General features: G+C 39.9%; 1 long non-coding RNA gene across 1 annotated transcript; it reads left to right on the forward strand.

Annotated features, from left to right (window-relative positions):
* The first annotated feature begins 1,543 nt into the window (after positions 1 to 1,543).
* Positions 1,544 to 6,207, forward strand: LOC122548894. The gene is made up of 3 exons (XR_006311357.1): positions 1,544 to 2,526; positions 4,493 to 4,613; positions 6,103 to 6,207. It is a non-coding gene; the product is annotated as an uncharacterized LOC122548894 (long non-coding RNA).
* Positions 6,208 to 10,700: the final 4,493 nt, after the last annotated feature.

Genomic DNA, 10,700 nt, shown 5'->3' on the forward strand with positions numbered 1-10,700 from the left:
TCACCCTCTCATCGTCAACCTCCTTCACCTCACCTTAACCTCAGCAACACTGTTAACCCTGACAATTATCTTCATCCTCATGACCTCCTTCACCTCATCCCCATTAAACCCACATACTGTTATCAATTCCCCTCAGCTTCACTACCCTCATTCAATCCAATCAGCCTCATCCCTCTCTCTCAATACCCAGCAAACCCTCCTCACTCCCATCAGAGCCCATCACCTTCATCTGTCACTCCCTCACTCCATCAAACTCCCTCAGTCTGTCTCTACCCGTCCCCCCACCAAAACTATGAAGAAGATATACATGCAATTCTAGAGAAATGGATAAAAGACAGATATAGCAAACGGAGGTCTTATTGTTATTAGGTAAGAAAGTCTATATTTTTATTTTGTGCAATTCTTAGTTTGTATTTGGGATTAACTGATATGGCTTGAATTTAATAGTTGTCTGTCATTGAAAAAATGCTAGTGTCTAATTGCAAGGAATGTAAAAATACATGTTTCATCAAGTAGACTTAGTATGGCTTTACGATGAAGCAACCAATATTTAGGAGAATTCTTTGAGGTACCATGCAGGAAAGATAAAGGAGAATCAGTACATATTTGAATTTCAAAAGGTGGTTAAAAATGTACCCATGGTGTTGAGGGTAGTTAACATAGATAGAGGAATAGCTAAGTAATTGAAGAGAGAGAGAGGGAGAGAGAGAGATGGGGCAGAGGAAGGATTTTAAGCATTCCAACCTGTAACTAGTGAGTACCACAGGGACCAGTACTGAAGTCACAATTATTTACAATATATATTCATGAATTGGATGACAGAAATGAATGTTCTATCACTAGGTTTGCAGATGACACAAACTAGATGTGAAGTCAAGTGGTGAGGATGGCACAAAGTGTCTACAGAGTGAAAATACAGGACAAGAACTTGGCAGATGGACTATCATGTGGGATAGTGTGACGTAATGCACATTGGACAAAAAGAATAGCTGAGCATTATTTAAATGGAGAAAGACTGCAGAACGCTGCAGCACAGAGAGATGGCCGAGGTTGGGTGGGTTGATTTCTCACGCATAAATCACAGAAGGTTAATCTATAAGGGTAGCAGGTCATAGGGAAGGCAAATAGAATGTTGGTCTTTATTTCAAAGGGAATAGTGTATAAAAATAGAGAAGTCTTGCTAAAACTAAAAAAAAGGTTGTAGTTAAATCACATTTAGAATACTGTGAATATTTTTGGTACTTTTACCTAAATAAAGATATACTAACTTTGGCAGTCGACCAGAGAGTGTTCTTCAGGTTGATCCAGGGTTTGGAGGGATTTTCTGAGTGATGAGTAGGGTGAGCATGTATTCATTGGAGTTTAGAAGAATGAAAGATTAACTTTTTGAAATATATACCATTCTTAGGAGTTCTGAAGAAGGGTCACTGGAACCAAAATGTTAACTCTGTTTTCTCTCCACAGTTGCTGCTGGACCTGATGGGTTTTTCTAGCAATTTCTGTTGTTGCTTCAGCATCTTCAGATCTTTGTTTTTTTGTTTAAAATTCTTAGGGGAGTGACAGAGTAGATGCTGAGAGGTTTTTCTCCTTGTGGGAGAGTCTAGAACCCAATGTATATCATTTCTGACTAAGGGGGTGCCCAGTCAGGTTACTGATGGGTTGGTATTTCATCTCTCATTGGCTAGTGAGTCTGAAGGCTCCTTTTCCACAGAGGGCTGTAACACAGAGGTTGGGTGATTAAGTATATACAAAGCTGAAAGGTAACATGTTTTAATCAAGGGTCACGAGGAAAAGGCACAAAAGTGAGTTGAGGATGATAAGATCAGTTATGAACTAACTAAATGTCAGAGGAACCTTGAGGGGCCAAATGGTCCACTTCTGCTCCTACTTCTTAAGGTCTTCTTATGATCTTCCACCCAGCATTACATGGGGTTCTGTCAAAGATTCTAGGGCAGAGTAGCCTCGATAAGCTGGATCCTTATTAATGATTCAAATAGGCCTTTTAGGTCTCTTGTAGCACATTCCTGAAGAAGGGCTTATGCCCGAAACGTCGATTCTCCTGTTCCCTGGATGCTGCCTGACCTGCTGCGCTTTTCCAGCAACACATTTCCAGCTCTGATCTCCAGCATCTGCAGACCTCACTTTCTCCTCTTGTAGCACAGTGTTGGTGTCCATATCTCGGAGCCAGACAATTCATGTTCACATTCCACTTGCTTCAGAAGTGTGCAATAACATTTATTAACAGGTTGATTAGAAAACATCTGCAAGGAGTAAATGTGTTACAGGATCAATCGTGTCCTTTTACAACATTGCTTGTATTAAAGGAATTCCCAGACATTTAGATAGGCCTTTTATGTTAGGAGTATATAAAACTAATCAACTTAGGACTTGAGTGCAACATACAATAGAGTGCCAGAACTAAGTGATTCAGGGAGCTAAGTGGACAGAAAAAAGATTTGTGCTGTTGCTTTTCACGTTTCTAGGATTGATCCATATTCTGCTACAGACAAAGAATCTGGTTAATTGGTGAGTACCTAATAAATGATTATGGTTTATTTTATTACTCAAGTCCAAAATCATATAGCAGTTGATAGTGAGGTTCCATATAATAAATATATTAAAAAGGAACAAAATATACAATTGAATACTACTTTCTTCATTCATTAATGGAATGTGGGCGTTACTGGCTAGGTCAACATTTATTTCCCAGCCCCCGGTTGCCCTTAAAAAGATGGTGATGAGCTGTTTTCTTGAATGACTGAAGTTGACCCACAATACATTCAGGAGAAAATTCCAGAATTTTAATCCAGTGGCACTGAATGAATATTTCCAAGTCAGGATCATGAGTGGCTTAGATGGACACTTGCAGGTGTTGGTATTTTCATCTATCTGCTGTCCTTGTCCTTCTAGATGGAAGTGTTTGTGACTAAGGTGCTGTCTAAGGAGCCTTGGTGAATTTCTGCAGAGCATTTTGCAGATGGTACACACTGCTCTGACTGAGGATTAGGGTTGGAATAGGTGAATATTTGTAGATTTAGTGCCAATCAAGCAGGTTGCTCTGCTCTTGATGGTATCAGGCTTCTTGAGTGCTGTTGGAGCTGCACTAATCCAGGCAAGTGGATTACACTCCTGACTTGTGCCTCTGACCTGCTCTTGTCGCCACCATATTCACATGGCTAATGATTAACCAATAACTAAATAACTTAATTATAATTAAGTAGTTATTTAGAGCACATTTTGGTTAGGATGTCAGGTGATGTGCCTCAGTTACAGCATGGTTACCAGTTTAGCTCAGAGTAAACATGGGTCTGAGATAAATGTTGGATGTTTGAGCAGGTACAGCTCTGTCTTTGCACTTGAGGCTGAACTAATGACACCATGATGCCTCAGGAAGGTGGAAAGTTACCTGGATTCTTTGTAACAGGAGGCAGTCATAGCTTGTTGGGTTGGATCATCTGATTTGGTTGGTGTTCGGGTACAGGAGCGTGTGACTGTGAGTCAGTCAGGTAAGGGATCCAGAAGACAGGAGCGCAGAAGCCTCAGTCTTTCCAGCAGGTTTGAGGTTCTTTCAAATTGTCTGAATGAGAGTGAGGGCTGCAGGGCAGGATGTGCTAAGTGATCTTGGTGTCTTGGTTCAGAAAGAACGGGATCAAGAAGGATTGTGGTGATAACAGTACATCATATACTGAAAGGGATTGAAACCATTTTCAACAAAGTGCATGAGGTCAGAAAACCATGTTGCTTGTCTGGTGCTAGAGTTTGGGACATTTGCTCAGGGCTGGAACTGGAACCTATGGTGCAGACAGTTACATTTGGCATGGATATAACATTGGTTGGCTAACTAAAACCAGAGTATAAGAGAAAATGGAAAATTTTCAGTTTGGCAAGGTGTAGTGAGTGGTTGGCCACAGGGATTGGTGCTGAGATTCAACTGTTTAGAATTTATATAAGTAACATAGATCACAAAATGGAAAATTGGTTGACAAAATTGCTGATGATACAAAGACAAGTCAGAAATTAAGATGTGAAAAGGGCACAAGGAGACTACACAAAGATGTAGATAGGTTAAGTGAGTAGACAAATATGGCAAATAGTATATGATGTGGAAAACTGTGAAATTGTCTTTTGACAGGAAGAATAAAAAAATGCATCTTATCAAAATGGTGAGAGATGGAGTGATCTAAGTGTGCATGAATCACAAATGGGGCTTGCATAGCAATTAATAGGAAACATAATCGAATTTTACAAATTGTTGTAGGGGTAATTGAATACAGAATTAGGAAGGTTATGCTTCAGGTATATAGGGAACTGGTGAGACCACATCTGGAGCACTGTGTTTAATATTGGTCACCTTATTAAGTGAAGGGTATAAACATTTTGGAGGCAGTTAAGAGAAGATTTACTAGACTAATACCTGGAATGAGGAGGTTGTCTTATGAGGAGGGATTGGATATTTTAAATAGGGTGTGTAACTTGTTTCATTTTTTTGCAGAGAAATTGGATCAGTGAGGTTTCCCTTAACTTTGGAGCTGCAGTAAACATTCAAGACATGATTAGTTATGATTCCAGCTGATGTTATTAGTGGACAAGTTGGATCCAAGAATGTAGTCTAGGTCAATAAATTATATCTTTTACATGTTTACTTTTAACATGGTGGTCATTTACTGAAACTTTGGCTGATAATTTTCTGTACCATTAAAATAGTTGTTTATTATATAAAGAAAAATAAAATAAACAAAATTGAGCTATTTAAATAGAGAATGCAGTTTGAAAAATCTTAAAACACACAGCAAGTCAAAGGCTAATCTGTTCACCAATTCCATGACTTCTCAACAATTCAAATCCTTCTAGACAAATCTTTAGTTGACTTAACTGCTTCTCCCAGTTCTGTCTTGTGAACTGTGATGCGTTGGTCCATGAATACCACTAAGTATAGGACAGCTCAGGTAAAGCTGTTATTTTGGTGTAAAAGTTTTTTTCATGAAACTAAAAGTTGAAATTTTAGTTTACTAAGTGAATATTTTTAATCACACACTCCTAGTCTATACGTTTCACAAGCTAAACTTTTAGACGAAGGTAACTGAGCTTTCCCTTCGCTGTCCTATAGTCCTTTGCAGGAGAGAAACTATATTTACTGCTAATCTCAATCAAGCTTTATCCAAAAGTGGCCAAAAGGTTTTCAATTTCTGATCTTTATGAAATCAACATTTGAATAAGCATTGAAAAGATTGATTAAGAATATATACTTAGTCATAAATCCCAAAGTGTCAACAAGTTTCCATTTACACTCCAGGAAGTTTTCGGTTACCTGCTTTCTGATACATACTGGATTAAAACATAGTTCTGAAAGGACACTCTGACTTTGTTTATTTTTAAACCCTTCACCAGAGTAACCAACATTCATATGCCATTAGTTTGAAATCCAAACTCTAAAATTAATGTTTTTATAATGTCACCCTTCAAAATATGATAAGAGGAAGGGACAGAAATTGCCCCCATCCTTTCTTCAACCCTCTCCTGTCTGATTTATACTGATACAATAATCCATTTCTCAAGTTTATGTTGGTGAATCTCTTTCTTTTCTCCTTTCACCATCCAGTGTGAACAGTGTTCCTTCTGTCACTTAATCCTGGCATTTTCCACTCCTATACCAGTGCCTTTGATGTCTTCTGTATCCCCCTTTATTGATGGCATGGGTACGTGTCCACCCAAAGCTAGGAATGAATTTTTGATCATCAATAGACCACATATCACTGTGGCTCTCTCATCATACTGATGCTAATATTTCTCTCTACTGCCATTATTGTCCCCTCATCACACTCCATGCCAGCAAGGTATCTTTATGCTTCTAATTCATTTGGGCATTCTCGCTTCTGCCTTCATGTTGGGTCTATTTCCAAATCCAATACAGATTCTCTCCACTGTTGGAATTTTACCTACACCCTCATGCTGGCACTGTTCCTAATTCTTCATTGCCTTTATCTTAAGGGTGAAATCTTATAGGGGCTTTGACAATGAGCGCTGCAAGAATTGTGTGAGAAGTTTGGCGAGGTCTTTCTAGATGTTGCAAGCAACTAATTGCATTTTCTAACTGAATTCCAGGCATCAAGAAGAGATTTCTGATTGGTGCGATGCCTATTTACGGGATTATTGCTTGTTGTCATCTCAATTAGCCCATTGATATGCAAGATCCTATCGTACCACCCTCAGTGAGCAAATTAGATGCTGAGAATTCCCAACAAAGAAGTGTGAGCGGGTACCTGGTGATTCCTGCCCACTGCCTCTACTTCCAGACTTCCAATACCAGCGTTTCAGGGCCCAGTCCATTGGCAGTGACTGCATGCAAGCACATCCTTGGACCTTGACATCAGACATTTGCCAGCATCATCAGATCAGTATGGAATATCTCTGACTCACGTGAACTATGCTGCTGCAACTCGAGGTGCATCAACAACTATGATTGCTTTCTGCTGTAAGGGCACATTACATACAGGGGCAGACACACAGCTCACAGATTGAACAAGCTCTTCTCATGTCTGTCAGCTTTGTTTCTTACTGCTTACTTGCTTTACCTTACCTTTTTGTGCTTTGCTCCTTCATTCAGAGCTACCAGCCTTTTGCATAGACTTGCTGTGCAGCACAGGCACAAAATCAGTAAGCTTATCATGGTCATCAGCAGCTCTCAGTTAAGTCAAGGGAGATGGCTTTCAATTAAAGATTCCAGGTCTCGTAAGTCAAATATAACTTCTGAAACCAGTCAGTCAGCTTCTTGGAGTGATTGGATTCAGCACTGTGACAAGCTTAATGCAAAACACCACACTTTCCATTTTGGCTGCTTTTGCCATTATATGATCTGTTTTCTATGGAATTATGGGAAGTGGGTATTAATGGGGATGAAAGTTGGTCGCACAGCTGTTCGTGCTCATGGGGGAAAAATGATGACGTGCCCCAAGTGCATGAATAGGCAGTGCAGATTCCATGGAGGGTTAGCAGGGTTTTGAAGTGGGGTAGGGCATGAGCTTTGTTGGGATGAGGATTCAGTAGCAAAGATATAATGAAAGGTACCAGCGATAAATTGATGGTACTAACTGGCACTTACCCTGACAGAGCAGAAATGATCACTCCAGAGTATTGAGATAGTTACGAACTCTTCCAGCTACAGAAATTAGGAGAATTACGCTAACATCAAACAAGAGGGCACCAAAGGGGTGTGCTAAGTAATTAATGAGGCATTTTGGATGATAATATGAGAAAAATCGTTAGGTCATGATTTGAGAAATCTTCCACGAAACTTAATGAAATTGGAAAAAGGTAAGATTCAGCTCTTCTCTTGCTTGTACCTACTTCAAGAGTCTTATTGGTTCCTGTTGATATTTTTGTTGCGAGATGTAATCAACAATATCTTACTTTTATATCATGCCTTTACCAACTAAAATGTTCCAAGATGCTTTACCAACTCTTATAAGAGTATACAAAATAAGATACAAAATATACAGTAGGATATTTGGCCCCTTAGGCCTGTTCTATTATTCAATAAGATCATGATCTGATTACACCCTCATCTCTACTTACCAACTGTTCTGCATAATCCTTGACTTCCTAGGTGTGACTGAATTTTTAAAAATAAATAATCAATCTGTCTAATTTAGCAGTGTTAAATTACACAGCTTCTAAAACTTGTTGAAGAGAATTCCAAGCACTAATGACCCCTAAGACAAGAAAGTTTTACTCATCTCTGTCTTAGAGGCTCCTTATTTTGAAACTGTGGCCTCTCAATCTGGATCTACCCACCACAGAAAACATCCTCTTAGCATCTAACATGTCAACCTCTTCAAAGTCCTATGTCTTTCAATAAAATTATCTTTCATTCTTCTGAACTGCAATAAGGTTGGTCTAATCTGCTCAACTTTTCTTCGTAAAACAACCACAAATTTCAACATTAACATATATAACAGGTTAGGAGATGCAACCAAATGCTTTTAAGCAAACATTTGATAGATTTTACTTGAGAGGAGTGAGACATAGAGCAGAGAGTTTTGTGGAGAGAAATCCAGAGCTTAGCATCTTGGCTATGAATGGTGGACAGGAGAAACCAGATAAAATTCATGGAAGAGGTCAGAATTGGAGGATTGTAGGACTGCAGGACATAATAGAGATTGCGAGGGGCAAGGACACAGGAGGATTTGAATACAAAGATGAAAGTTTTAAAATCAAGTTTTTAATGCACCAGGAATCAAAGTAGATTGGCAAGAACAAGGTTGAAGGGTGAATGGGTCTCAGTGTGAGTTAACATATGGACAGCAGAGTTTTGGGTGAGCTCTAGTTTACAGTAGGTGGGTGTTTGACTACTGGATCATTGGAAAAGACAAATATGGAGTTAACAAAATCATGTATGAGTGTTTTAGTATAAGATGGGCTGAAGTAGAGACGCAGACAGGCAGTAGAAGTAAGTTGTCTAAGTGGAGAATGTGTAGGATCAGATAGAACAGCAATGTTGGGGGCTTCAACATCTTGCAGTGGCCAGGGAGGTGGATATACTCATTGACATGGAAATGGTGTTTGTAGCAGTGACTGCATGATGGATTCAGCTTTTCCAATATTTAATAGATGGAACTTTTGCTACAATATTGATCACAGGTCACAGGCTGCTGTATGTTTGCAGGCTTCTGTTTTGATTAGGGCCTAGCCTGTTAAACATTGAGATAATACCTTCTTTTGTGTCAAGTGACAATATTACCACTGCCTAAATGTTCAGCCCAGACACTGTGTGGTTGACTGCTCTGCCTGCCAATTCTTAAATAGCTGTCTGAAATGTGATCACACTAAAAATGGAGGTTAGCAGGAGAGCCTCCACTACTTCTGTATCCCCACCACGTTTTGAAAAATCCCAGCCAAGAAAATACATTTGTCAATTCCCACATAAGCTTCCTTTCTAACACCAAAAATGAAAAGCTTTCTGTAATGATTGAAATGAAGTCAGCCAGGTGAACCTCATATTATATGAATTCATTGATTGAGGTTGTTAATCTTGGCTGACAGATATAAACAGGAGTGTCAGAGGTTCTGTTGACTCTGAGAGCTAACTCTAAGGAAGTTAGATCAGTGTCAAGGACTTTCCACATGGAGATAAAGGATGCCTTGGAGATGTAATATCAGCTTCTGCAGTTATTTCACTTTCTTTCTATTTCATTACTAGATCATTTGATTGCTTCAATCTATTGTATTATTTTAGAGACAATTTCTGATGTTATGCTCAACAAAAAAATTAAGATTCAACAGATGAATATCAATTCATTAGTTTTGATGGCAGCAGAGGGTCAGGGCATGAGGAGAACTCTGTGTTTCCTTGCACAGCGCTATGAGTTTAATAAAGAGATAAGGCCTTATCAAGATAAATAGAACGCAGCTCCAAAAATATAACACTTCTGTGTCAGTTTAGGTTACATGCTCAATTCTCTGAACAGTGTTATATGATAGGAGTTTCAATTGTGAGAGGAACAGACAGGAGTATCTGTGGTCATGATCGAGACTCCTAGATGGCATGTTTCCTCCCGGGTGCTAGGGTCATGGATGTCTTGGATCATGTCTACAGGATTTTTAAGGGTGAGGGAAAGCAGCCAGAATCGTGGTATGCATTGGTACCAATGACATAGGTAGGGAAAGGGACGAGGACCTGAAAAGAGAATAAAGGAGGTAGGTTGGAAACTAGAAGGCAGGATGAGAAGAGTAGTAATCTCAGGATTGCTACCGGTGTCATGTGCTAGTGAGGCTAGGAATAGAGAGTGAGTGCAGATGAACATGAGGCTACAGGGGTGGTGTATGAGGTAGGACTTCAGATATGTGGATCAATGGGATACCTTCTGGGGAAGGTGGGACCTGTATAAGCAAGACAATTTGCACCTGAACTGGAGGGAGATCAATATCATGGGTGGGAGGTTTGCTAGAGTTCTTTGGGAGGGTTTAAACAAGATTGGCAGGGGCCTGGGAGTCTGTGAGGAGGGATAGGCGCTTGATGCATGTGTGAAAGGTGCAGTCAGTGTGACGGGTTGAAATGTATCTATTTTAATGCAAGAAGTATCAGGAATAAGGGTAACAAACTCAGATCATGGATCAGTACTTGGAACTATGATGTTGTGGCCATTACAGATACTTGGATATCACAGGAGCAAGAACGATTGTTGGATGTTCCAGGGTTTTGATGTTTCAAAAGGAATGGGGGGGTGGGGGGTGGGGGGGGGGTGGTGGGAGGCTGGGGGCAGGTAAAAGAGGTGGAGAAGTGGCATTACTAATCAGGGATGGTATCACAGCTGCAGAAAGGGAGATCAAGGAGGGTTTGTCTACAGAGTCAGTATGGGTGGAAGTCAGAAACAGAAAAGGAGCAGTCACTTTATTGGGAGTTTTCTACAGCCCCCACAGTTGCAATAGAGATACAGAGGAGTAGATTAGGAGGCAGATTTTGGAAAGGTTCAGACATAACAGGGCTGTTGTTATGGGTGACTTTAACTTCCCTAATATTGATTGGAACCCACTTATTTCAAATAGTTTGGATGGAGCAGTTCTTGTCAGGTATGTCCAGGAAGGGTTCCTGATGCAGTATGTAGATAGTCTAACTAGAGGGGAGGCCATATTGGATTTGGTGCTTGGCAATGAAACAGGCCAGTTGTCAGATGTCTCGGTAAGAGAGCATTTCAGTGATAGTG

The sequence above is a fragment of the Chiloscyllium plagiosum genome, chromosome 4, assembly GCF_004010195.1.
Source record: "Chiloscyllium plagiosum isolate BGI_BamShark_2017 chromosome 4, ASM401019v2, whole genome shotgun sequence".
NCBI classification, from domain to species: domain Eukaryota; kingdom Metazoa; phylum Chordata; class Chondrichthyes; order Orectolobiformes; family Hemiscylliidae; genus Chiloscyllium; species Chiloscyllium plagiosum.